The sequence below is a fragment of the Engystomops pustulosus genome, chromosome 6 (assembly GCF_040894005.1).
Source record: "Engystomops pustulosus chromosome 6, aEngPut4.maternal, whole genome shotgun sequence".
Taxonomy (NCBI): domain Eukaryota; kingdom Metazoa; phylum Chordata; class Amphibia; order Anura; family Leptodactylidae; genus Engystomops; species Engystomops pustulosus.
In genome coordinates, this window is record NC_092416.1 from 20,489,994 (window position 1) to 20,502,870 (window position 12,877).

A 12,877-nucleotide genomic window follows, 5' to 3' on the forward strand; every position below is an offset into this window, starting at 1 on the left:
GCGTTCTCCTCTAATCGTAAGAGTACTGGGATGGAGCTCTGGTTTGTGACCTTCGCCTCTGTTGTTGCAGTTGAGACTTATTCTGCACTTGGCGGAACTGAGGGGAGAGATCTCCCCAGTCGTCCAGTCGTGGAGTCGGGATATTCCAAATGTCGCAGAAGTGTGACCGATTGAGAGTGCAAAGCATGTTGCGTATGTGAAATCTGACGCCTTGAGTCTGCTTGTTCCGCTTCTAGGTGATCAATCTTCTGCGTCATACACTGAATATCACGTCGTACCTCCAATATTTCAGATCTGAATGCCTCTTTGACTTTGGCAATTAAAGATTTAAAGTCCTCTTTAGTAGGCAGATTCTGGAGGTGAGCGTGCCAGAACGGCTCTGATGTCGATGGTCTCTTATCTGCCACACCTTCTGTACCAAATTGCTCAGGTGATGATGCCCACTCTGGGGAAGGTGCAGCAGAGTTGGGGGGATCTCAGTGGAAGGGCCCCAAGATTTCGCCCCTGCTCTCCATTTTCATCTTGACCCTCTTCCATAGGGCCACATTCTTCCTCTGGGGTCTGAACTTGTGGAAGGGTAACCTTTTCTAAGTGAAGGGATTACCCCCCCATTCCCCACCCCCCCCCATTCCCCCCCCCCCCCCCCCCCCCCAGTGTGTCGCTGGCTGTCTCTCTGCTCCGGGGTCTGCGGGAGCGCCACCTTATTCTGGCGCTGCTGCGCCACAGGGGAGCCGCGCTGCCTGACTGGCTGAGGGCCAAGATGGCGGCTTGGCGCGGCCTGAGGAGCTCTGGCAGGATCGCTGCGAGCCGCATGTGGAGGCGGTGCGGCGGTGGTCGCCGCGGATCCCCGCTTACCCGCTGCAGGTGAGGGGGCCATGATGGGGGTCTCTGCAGGCCGTCGGATCCCGGGGGAGCACGTGGTCCTGCGCTGTCTGCGGTGGATGACCGGAGGAGAAAGCGGGTGAGTGGCGTCCCGCCTGTCCGCCCCGCGTTTCGGGATCCCAAGGATTTCACTCCCCTTCTGCGGGTCTTTTTAACCTTGGGGGACAGGGTAGATCCCCTCCTTTAGGACAAAATAGGCACCGGGGCTGCGGAGCTCTATCAATGTGCTGCCATCAGGCTCAGGGTCTAGCCACGCCCCCCTTAATTCCGGTTTTTACTATTTGCTACATTTTAATTTCATGAATGAATTAATAAAGCTTTGTAATGATCTATTTATATAGTTTGATTTTTTTTGGTCATGTTTTCACATGAAAGAATCTAGATATCTAGATTTTAGAAAGTTTCAAAAAGTCAACTATCACTGCAGCCTCCACTAGACTATTGTTAGTAAACCCATTTACACTTAAATATCTGAGAAAAGTGCACTTTGGCAACTTAATAACCAAAATACCAACCCACCCCTTCAAATAATGGAGGCAGAGGCTTGTTGTTGGGTGTAAAACGGTCACAGCATATTTTAATGGCACATCCTTGTGGAAAACAGCTGGGCCAATTTAAGCCATCAGGTTTTATAAGGCACCAACAGTAAATATTATTTTGCACACCACCACCAGGAGCGGTATGCCCAGCCGGACTCCCGGCTGGCAAGTCGTCCACCTGGTAACACACTCGTCTCCTTTTCCGCCACAAGGAGATCAGTATACTCCTATACTGCACTCCGACCGGCACCCAACAAAAACAAAGCCTGTTCTATGCCGTCCTGAGGCTAATGTCATTTAAGTGCACACCATCCTCCCTCATCAAATTCGCATTATCCCCTTCCAGCTGCCAATGGCGAACCACCACACCAAACCGGGATCTAACAAATCTGGCCATACGGGCATTAACTATCCCCTTAGCGCGATCAACAGCCCCCGAGTCCCTAGCCCCTTGCCATACTACCCTTGGGACTATCTCGGACCACACCAGGACCATTTCGGGGAAAAAAGAGGTAAGCCTCTCTATATCTGAGCGCATCAGCGTGAGCAGCTCAGCCGCCCTGGTAAGGCACAAATCATTCCCCCCAGTGTGTATCACTAAAATAACTGGGCCGGCTGCAGAGACACTGATGTTGACGACCTCCGGAAGGACCTGAGACCACCACAGGCCCCGAATCCCTCTCCAATGCAGGTTAACACTTCGGAAGCCAAGATTTCTGCCGCCCGACCGTATTTCCGCTCTTTGCGCTGTCCAGAAAATGTAGGAATGACCTAATAACCAAACAGATGGCACCTGGCGTTGCTGCTGAGCAGAATCTAAAAGAGAAAAAACGTTAAACCAAAATCACTGTAGTAGGTCCGGCCTGATATACCTAGAAAAAGAAGCTGAGCGGCACCTCCCTATGCGCATCACCTCCGAATTGGGAAGGCCTGCCCTGGCCGCTTCCGTAGCTGCGCCAATGCGAAATGAGAGCGTGCCATACTCCGAAGGGATCATGCCCGAGACCTCCAAGCATTTCATGAAAACCGAGGAAAATTGGAAACGCGTAAGCGGTGAACAGTCCTCGTGAAGCAGCAAATGCTCTGCTGCTATAGGGAGCGCCAAAAAACGAGATGCAAGCGCAAAAGGGCAAACGGGGCCGGATACTGCCTGCAACCGAACCCAAGCTCCCCTCCCGTAAACATCTGTCTTAGACTTGCGCACTCTTATGCGGACCACCTCAGGGCCCAGTACCACATCCCTTCTCAGAAGGCCGCCAGGGCGAGAGGAGAGGGGTACTAGTTCCCCAATGCGGAAGGCACCGAAAAAGGAAAAACTAAACGCCAAGGAGAAAAGTAACGACTCATGCTCGGATGAGCATACCACCGCAAATGCCTGGACTAAGGAGCAAAGCAAAGTAAAAGATACCGGGTGGCGGCATTCTTCAGACACTCCCTCCCATTTCCAACTCTTCAGTATTTGACGGACTATGAAAGCCTTGGTGACGTCCGCCTATCCCAGCAATTGGAAATGGAACGAAATGCCAGCAAGGCGCCTCTGAGCCACAGAGCCAGACACCTGACCGCCCCGCAGACAGGTATTGGCACGTGACATCAAGGTGATCAGACTCACTAGTGGACACCGGTCTCTCTCCCGCTATGGCCAGCCAGGTCACCCATGCCTTACCATATTGCTGCCACGTTGCCAAGGCCAATGACGCCCTTACTAAGGACATCAAACCTGGATCAAGTCCCACAGCAGGGACGGACACTCCCGCCCCTCTGGGAGGGATGAAGGCAGCAGGGACTGGAATTCCTGCCAATGAAACCGAGATAAAGAGTCAGCAACAGCATTCAAAACACCCGGGACATGACGGGACCTGAACACGATATTGTATTGCAAGAAACGTAGCACCAGGTGACGGAGGAGAGAAAGCACTGGTAGAGAGGAAGAAGATAACTTGTTAATACAATAAACCACAGAAGAATTATCTGTCCAGAAACATATACTCCGATTTGCCATCTCCGGTCCCCAAATCTCGATAGCAACTACAATGGGAAACAGCTCCAGGAGAGTCAGGTTCCTACACAGGCCAGATTCCTGCCACCCAACCGGCCAAGGAGCGGCGCACCAATCGGTGCCAAAAACCGCCCAGAAACCTGTCGAACCAGCCGAATCTGTGTACAGCGACAGCTCAGAATTAGGAAGTGGCAGCCAACAGGTCTGACCATTGTAGGTCAGAAGGAAACTCCGCCACACCATCAAGTCCTCACGGAGAGAACGAGTGATACGAATGTGATGGTTAGGCCTAGTCGCGCTTTTCATGGCGAGAGACAAGCGGCGGGAAAATACCCGCCCCATGGGCATTATCCTGCACGCAAAGACAAGCATTATGAGCAGGGATTGGACATGCTGGAGCGTCACCCTGCGTACCGAACAAAACCCATCTACCACGGACAGCAGGCGTTCGAGCTTCTCCTTAGGAAGGCGGAAGACCATAGCCACGGAATCGAGCTCCATTCCGAGAAAAGTGATAACCTGGGTAGGACAATCCGTCTTCTCCTCCGACAGGGGGCCCCCGAAAACTGCATGAGAAAACGAAAAGTGGATAACAAAAAGGAACCCGAGGTGCCACCCTCTGTGTTTCCCAATTTTTGTCCCTTAACCAACAAAAAGGAACACACTGGGCTGTCCGCAGGGCCAATGAAGAGAAAATCGTCAAGATAGTGGGTAACGGAACGATGACCCGACTCCTGACACACTACCCACTCGAGAAAGGAACTAAACATCTCGAAATAACGGCAGGAAATGGAACACCCCATGGGCAGGCATGCGTCATAGTAATATTGACCGTCCACACAGCACCCCAACAGATGGTAGCAGTCAGGGTGAACTGGCAACAGGCAAAACGCCGACTCAAAGCCCCTGGGCCGGATTTAGCCATCAAAGCCCCTGGGCCAGAAAAGCGCAATAGCGTGACAGCCCTATCATATGACGCATATGTCACCGAGGACTCCTCTGGAAGGATGCCATCATTCACAGAGGAGCCCTTTGGGAACGACAAGTGATGTATCAGGCGATACTTACCTAGTTCCTTCTTTGGCACTACCCCCAGTGGGGACACCCGAAAATTAGAAAAGGGGGGGGGGGAAATGGGCCAACTATGCACCCCTTATGTACCTTGTCCCTGAGAACTTCGGGAAATTCGCGGGCAGACTTCAAATTATCCGTGAAAAACCCAGACCTCTCTAAGGAAAAGGGGATAAAGAAGCCAAACCCCCGCGCAGGGTGGCCGCATCCGACTTATTGGGGTACCTGTCTAGCCAAGGCCCCATTGCGGCTACACTCACCAGGGTCCTTTTATTCTTGACCGTGTGTAACCATTCTACCCGCTTTAACGGTTGGTCGAGTGCACCGTGATGAGGAACATTCGTGCTTGTACTTAAACAAGCCGAAAAATTTACAAAGGCCTTCGTTGAAGAGCCAACAGGCTCCAGGTCTACGAACAGTCACTCCCCTGGCCGCTGAATTTGCGGATGCGGAAGTGGCCGTTGGCTGAAAGAGGTTTTTTGGGGAAACCATGAGGCGCACGTCCGCTGCTTTTACCCCCCATCCTATCTCCGGATTTAATGCTAAGCGTCTACAAAAATCCTCATCGTAGCGCCACCACGCTGCCCCCCGTGTGTCTTATACAACGTATAGATCACGTCCATATATGTAAAGAGCTCGGCGCATCGCTCCGGATGCTTCTCACCCATCACACAGCCGAGCACCATAAAAGCTTGCAACCAATTATTTATGGTTTTCGCAACTCTGGGCGTACGTTCCTGAGGCTTCTCGGACCAAACCCTCCTCTCTCTATCCACGGTGTGCTGATCTGCCGTAACCAGGGTCCAAATGTCCACATAGGCATTCGCCCAAATTTTCTCTTTTACCTCTTGATCTAAATGCGAACCCGGAGGACTGACTGCACAAAACACTGAATCCTTGTGCACCCCTGCTGACTGGGGTGCAGAGGCAACACAGGGGGAGGTCACAGTGCCAGAGGGTGGGAACCTATCCAACAGCGATTTTATGGACTGCAATATCTCCGCCCCCACCCCATGCTGACCCTCATCACCCCCCCAAGCACCAGTGAACTGAAACTCACCAGATCCTGAAGCTGCCGCTGGAGCACTGGCTGACGGAGCTGGTGCTGCAGGTAAAACCGGCCGCTGATCCACACTCTGTACCCTGGAAGACCCCCTGCGGTCCCGACGTGGCCGCTCCCAGCCACGGGACCCAGGCACCTCGGATTTGCTGGATGACATGTCTGAAGATGACGGGGATCGCCATCTGGAGGATCTGGACCGCCGCGACAGGCGGGATGATCTGGAACATATGCTCCTGTGGGAATAATAACGCTCCACGGAGTCGTGGCGTCGCCGCCTGCGATCCTCCCGGGCGGGCGAGCTAGAGCGGGATCTACTTGATCTATAGCTGGAGACTAACTGGAGGCAAAGGAGGGATTAATGCTGCCACCGGTGGAGGCCCGGACCCCGCACCCGCGGGGGTGGGGGCAGGTGGCTGCGGCGGCTTCGGCCCCTGCCGGGGGTGGCAAAGGTGCCTGAGGTGGATCGGGCACTGCTACCCGTTCCGGCTGCGCCGCGGCATTGAATTCCTCCGAGGAGACAGGAGAGCTTGCCCACGTGCCCATCTCGCAAGAGCGGAGACGACTCGGGGTGCCGCTCCGGATTATGATCGCGAACCCCCGCCACGGACCCCGGAACTGGGTAAGTGAGAGGCGGGAGTAGAGGGAGGGGACGGGCTCAAGCGCGATGGCGGCCGTGAGCAGCGCACGGACCACCGAGCCGGCCGGGGGGTTCAGACTGGGGCATAAGCGCCACAGAGGCAGATCCCTCAAGGGACACTACCTGGGAAAGCCAGCCTACACCCTCTCTCCTAACACCGTCCCGCAGGGCCGCGATGAGGGGATCGCCCATAATACCTGGCAGGGAAGCGCCTCAGGAAAACAGTCTCCAATTCTGCTCACGGCTATGCCAAGCTTGAGGTGAAGTTCAAAGAGGCCTAACCCTAGACCACATCCCCCTTTTATACCCTAAAGTGGCTGCTGGGAGAGGGAGGGGAAAACTCTGCATCATGGGAAACAGAACATCCCACCCTCTTCCTAAAGTGCATGATTAACCCCTTTGTACTTGAGTAAAACTATGGACACCAACAGTCTGTGTGTACCCTTCTTATACAGTCGGGTGTACACTCCAGTCCCGCTATTATTGCAGAATGTGCTGACAGAAGCCTCTCCTCAGTGCAAAACATATGAAGGGGGAGGCCAGAGCCTGAGGTCAGAACAGGGGGAGATCTACTGTAGTGTATGGAGGAGCCCGGAGCCTGGGGTCAGGACAGTGTGAGATCTACTGTAGTGTATGGAGGAGGCCGGAGCCTGGGGTCAGGACAGGGGGAGATCTACTGTAGTGTATGGAGGAGGCCGGAGCCTGAGGTCAGGACATGGGGGAGATCTACTGTAGTGTATGGAGGAGGCCGGAGCCTGAGGGCAGGACAAGGGGAGATCTACTGTAGTGTATGGAGGAGGCCTGAGCCTGAGGTCAGGGCAGTGGGAGACCTACTGTAATGTATAGAGGAGGCCGGAGCCTGAGGTCAGGACAAGGGGAGATCTACTGTAGTGTATGGAGGAAGCCAGGGCCTGGGGTCAGGACAGGGGGAGATCTACTGTAGTGTATGGAGGAGGCCGGATCCTGAGGTCAGGGCAGAGAGGAAACCTACTGTAGTGTATGGAGGAGGTCAGAGCCTGAGGTCAGGACAAGGGGAGATCTACTGTAGTGTATGCAGGAGGCTGGAGCCTGTGGTCAGGGCAGTGGGAGACCTACTGTAATGTATAGAGGAGGCCAGAGCCTGGGGTCAGGACAGGGGGAGATCTACTGTAGTGTATGGAGGAGGCCGGAGCCTGGGGTCAGGCGTGGGGGAGATCTACTGTAGTGTATTGAGGAGGCCGGAGCCTGGGGTCAGGACAAGGGGAGATCTACTGTAGTGTATGGAGGAGGCCGGAGCCTTGGGTCAGGACAAGGGGAGATCTACTGTAGTGTATGGAGGAGGCCGGAGCCTGGGGTCAGGACATGGGAAGATCTACTGTAGTGTAGGGAGGAGGCCAGAGCTAGGGGTCAAGACAGGGGGAGATCTACTGTAGTGTATGGAGGACCCTGGGGTCAGGACTGGGGGAGATCTACTGTAATGTATAGAGGAGGCCAGAGCCTTATGTAAAGACAGGGGGAGATCTACTGTAGTGTATGGAGGAGACCGGAGCCTGGGGTCAGGACAGGGGGAGATCTACTGTAGTGTATAGAGGAGGCCGGAGCCTGGGGTCAGGACAGGGGGAAATCTACTGTAGTGTATGGAGGAGGCCGGAGCCTGAGGGCAGGACAAGGGGAGATCTACTGTAGTGTATGGAGGAGGCCTGAGCCTGAGGTCAGGGCAGTGGGAGACCTACTGTAATGTATAGAGGAGGCCGGAGCCTGGGGTCAGGACAAGGGGAGATCTAGTGTAGTGTATGGAGGAGGCCGGAGCCTGGGGTAAGGACATGGGAAGATCTACTGTAGTGTAGGAAGGAGGCCAGAGCCAGGGGTCTGGACAGGGGGAGATCTACTGTAGTGTATGGAGGACCCTGGGGTCAGGACTGGGGGAGATCTACTGTAATGTATAGAGGAGGCCGGAGCCTTATGTAAGGACAGGGGGAGATCTACTGTAATGTATGGAGGGGGCCGGAGCCTGGGGTCAGGCGAGGGGGTGATCTACTGTAGTGTATGGAGGAGGCCGGAGCCTGGGGTCAGGACAGGAGGAGATCTACTGTAGTGTATGGAGGAGGCCAGAGCCAGGCGTCAGGACAGGGGGAGATCTACTGTAGTGTATGGAGGAGACCGGAGCCTTGGGTCAGGACAGGGGGAGATCTACTCTAGTGTATGGAGGAGGCCGGAGCCTGGGGTCAGGACAGGGGGAGATCTACTGTAGTGTATGGAGGGGGGTCATAGGGAAGAGCCAGGGGTGCACCTGCCATGAGGCGAGTTGAGCATCTCGCCTCAGGCGACGCACCTCCTGCTCAACAAGGGGGCAGCACCGGCCGCCACTGAACTCCCACACGTCAGAGGGGACCGCGTTGCAGCCCTCCATCCGGCACCTTGCTACCCAACGCTGCCGGCACCTTCCACCTGTCCCCTGACGCCGCCAGCACCGAGCTTCTGCCCCCCTGCCGGCCTGCATCAAACTGTTGTCGGCCGGCTAGCACCACTTTCCAGTGCTCTGTCTGGCACCATGCTCCGGGCCGCCGGCCAACAATGTGCTGCCGCCCCCTACTCTCAGCATACTTTCGCTCTCCGGGCTCCCCCTCCACTCCCGTCTCAACCCCGCTCCGCTCATGTGTCGGCTCTCAGCTCCCGGCCCCCCCCTCCCCCTGCTCAAGCTTCAGGCTTCTACCTGCTCTCGGCTCTGCGCTCCTGGCTTCCCCTCCACTTCTGTCTCAACCCCGCTCCGCTCATGTGTCGGCTCTCAGCTCCCGGCCCCCCCCTCCCCCTGCTCAAGCTTCAGGCTTCTACCTGCTCTCGGCTCTGCGCTCCTGGCTTCCCCTCCACTTCTGTCTCAACCCCGCTCCGCTAACGCCCCCCTCCAGGCTCTCGGCTCCCTGCTCCTCCCGCCCCTGCTCAAGCTCTAGGCTCCCTTCCCACTCCCTCCGCCAGCCCCCCCCCCCCGCTCCCGGCTCTCAACCTACCCGCTCCCGGCTTACTCACCACGCCATCGCCGCAGGACAAGGCACCAAACTTTCCAAGAACACAACAGAGAGGTAAGGTTACTTTATCTTTGCATATATATATATGTGTGTATGTATCTATATATATATATATCTATATATATATATATGTTTGTATATGTGTATATATGTATGTGTATATATGTATTTGTTTGTGTATATATGTGTATATATGTATATGTGTGTGTATATATGTATGTGTGTGTATATATGTGTGTGTGTATATGTATATATGCTGTATGTATATGCAGCATTTGATATTTATAAGGGCTTCTATTTTGTACTACATGGCAGTACTGTGTATGCATTTTATACTACTTGGTGGTATGCTGTATCTATTTTATACTTGGCAAGCAATTGACGGTCCAGCCAAGGTCCATGGTCTACAAATTTTCTTTATTGAAGCATGTATAGCGATAACAAATCCACTCAGAAAGACCGTGGTCGCCTACACCCGTGTAGGCGGCCGCTCGTAGTCCTGGTAGCAAGATTCTAGGTCATGTGACTGATCATGTGATGTGGGCTCGCTGTGGATGTTGGAACCATTGCTGAGCAACGTACAGACAGTCCCGATGACGTGATTGAAGGTCACATGACCGGTCATGTGATATGAGCTCACTGAGGATGTTGAGGCCGTGGCTGAACAGCATACAAATGTGGGAGGAGATGCCGTGACGTGACTACAGCGGTAATACAGGTAAGTGGGATTCCATACAGGTCACATCGGCGGTGCAGCAGGGATCCAATGGCTTGATGCCGGAGGGTTGAGATCACTGTAATGTGAGGGGATCCCTTGCGGCACAGTAGAGGCTGCCCGATGGAATGGAAGGTACATGAGATCTAGGGATAACACATATAAAAGTTAAAATGCATTAAAGTACAGTGTTTTGAATAAAATATACTCCTAAAAAGCGGGGTATAGCGGACGAAGAACTGCAGGATAAGTCAAACATGTAGCATTGATCTATATGGCGAGCAGGTGAAGAACTGGTAGGTGCGTGATGGGTGGCTATACACCTACATATGAGCCCAAGTGTATCAACCTATTATTTATGAATTATTGATAGTGATACATTCATTCTTTTTTAAGGTTGAGACCTAAGGGAAAACAAGTTTCAAGTGAAAAAATCCAAAATTCCTCCCTATTGGCTAAACGTGTTTTAACATTACCACCCCTGACATTGTTTTTCACTTTCTCAATGGCATAAGTGCTAAGTGTTTTGGTGTCTCCATGGTGGACTCTAATGCAGTGCTGAGATGCACCAGATAGGTTCCGACCTTGTGGATTTGTAATATCGTGAAGGTGTTCTGTAAAGCGTGTTTTAAATTTACGGGAGGTCTGTCCAATATATATTAAATTACACGCTGTACAGTGGATGATGTAAATTACATTTTCAGTGTTGCAATTCAGAAATCCCTTAATAGTAAACTTGCGATAACCTTTACTATCGGTAAACTGTTTCTTTTTGTTCCAAGCAAAGGTGCAAGCTGTGCACCTTGTGGCACCACTTGTGCACCTTGTGGCACCACACTTATAGAAACCTTGGAAATTCAACCAAGTGGTCTTCGACTGTGTGGTATACAGCGAAGGGGATAACATATTACCCAAACTTTCACCCCTTCTGGACACAATCCGACACCCCTTGTTCAGTATCTGTTCAAGAATGGGATCAGCTTTTAGTAAAGGGACATGTTGCTGGATAATGTTGGAAATGGTATTAAATTGAGGACTGAACTGAAGGACAAGTGTCGGTATGGTGTTAGATGTCGGGCCTGTTGTTTTAGGCGGTTGTTGTGGGTAGATGAGCGAATGTCTATTTTTATTAGTGACCCTCCTATACGCTCTGTCCAATGTCCACTGTGGGTAGCCCCTCTTTTTTAGCCTAGCACAAACTTGTGTTGCTTCTGATTGGAAGAGGGCATCAGTGCTGCAATTCCTCTTAGATCTAGTGAGTTCACCCACTGGAATTCCCCGAATAGTGTGTAATGGGTGTTGGGACTTGGCGTGCAATATCGTATTGCCAGCCGTAGGTTTTCGATAGGTGTCGAAGATGATGTTCTCCCCAACAACACCCATGAGATGTAAATCTAGGAATGAGATTTCGCTGTGGTGTGTAGCAAAGGTGAATTGTAGATTTGATGTATTATCATTAAGGTAATCAACAAAGAGTGGTATGGCAGGCACATCACCGCTCCAGATGATCAGAATGTCGTCGATGTACCTGCCATACCACTCAATGTATCCAGAAGAGGGGTTGGTGTGTGAGTAAATGAAATGTTCCTCCCACCACGACATAGTCAGGTTATAGTCAGGGATGGGGAAAACTTGGCACCCATAGTGACTCCCTTAATCTGTAGATAATAAATGTTGTCAAACATAAAAAAGTTATGGGTGATCAAATACTGGCAAACCATAACAACAAACTCTTTGAATTCTGGGGTATAGTCAGGGTATTTGTTCAAATGGTAGTAGAGTGCCCGTATGGCTACATCATGTGGGATTGACGTGTATAAAGATACAACATCACAACTGAGCCAGTGATAATTACATCTCCACATCTTTTGATCCAGTGACATCAAGACATCCCTTAAGTCCTGTAGAAAGCCAGGGAGCCTACGAACTAAAGGTTGGAGCACCCAGCCTAGGCAGCTACATAAATTCTCGTTTAGGGATCCTATGCCCGAGATTATTGGGCGCATGGGGGGGGGGTGATAGTCCCTTATGAGTTTTGGGCAAGGCGTGCATGACAGGCACCACCGGATCCTCTATGAAGATTTGTTTGGTTTAAAATGGGTGAAAGCTCCCAAAGATAAACCTTCCCCCAAAAGTCTGTTCAGTTGACAACTGAATGACTTGGTTGGATTTTCTCTCAGTTTACGGTAAGTACATGTATCATTTAACAATAACAGAATCTGTGATTTATATAAGATTTTATCCATTACTACAACTGAACTGCCTTTTTCTGACATTTTAATTATTGTGTCCTGCCATTTTTTGATTTCATGCAATGCATGTTTCAGGGGAGGAGAAAGATTAGATTTACTCTGAGAAACTGAATTTTTAAGATCTTTTAAATCACGTTCAATCCTCTCCTGAAATACATCCATGCAGTCGGCTCGTGAACCGACAGGATAAAACTTAGGGTTTTTTATTTTAAAGTCGCTTAATACATTATCAGATACTTGTCCACTGAGATCATCCTCCAAAGACATAAGATTCAACAATACATTTCGATGAGTAAAATTAAGGGACACAAATTCGTTATTACTCACATGACAGCTAGTATTGGATATTGTATGTTCCCCTTGATGATTAAAGAAATGACATTTGACCGTTAAGTCCCTTACGAACTTATTGATGTTACAGATGGTGGAATATACGTCAAAGTCCCTGTCCGGAACAAAGTTTAGTCCCAGTGATAGCAGTTCAACTTGGCTGGGTGTCAAGGTACGACTTGACAGGTTAACCATGTCCAGCTTGTTGGTTACTTTTTCTTGCTCCTCAAGGTTCTCGAGGGGATACTATTGTCTTTTCCGGTGTTTCCGCCCCCCTCTACGTTTTTTGAGGCCGATTTCTTGTTGGTTTTATTACTATCTGAGGCATTCATGCTTGTCTCACCATTTTTCATGGGCTTTTTGTATTTTTTCTTTTTGTAGTAGGAT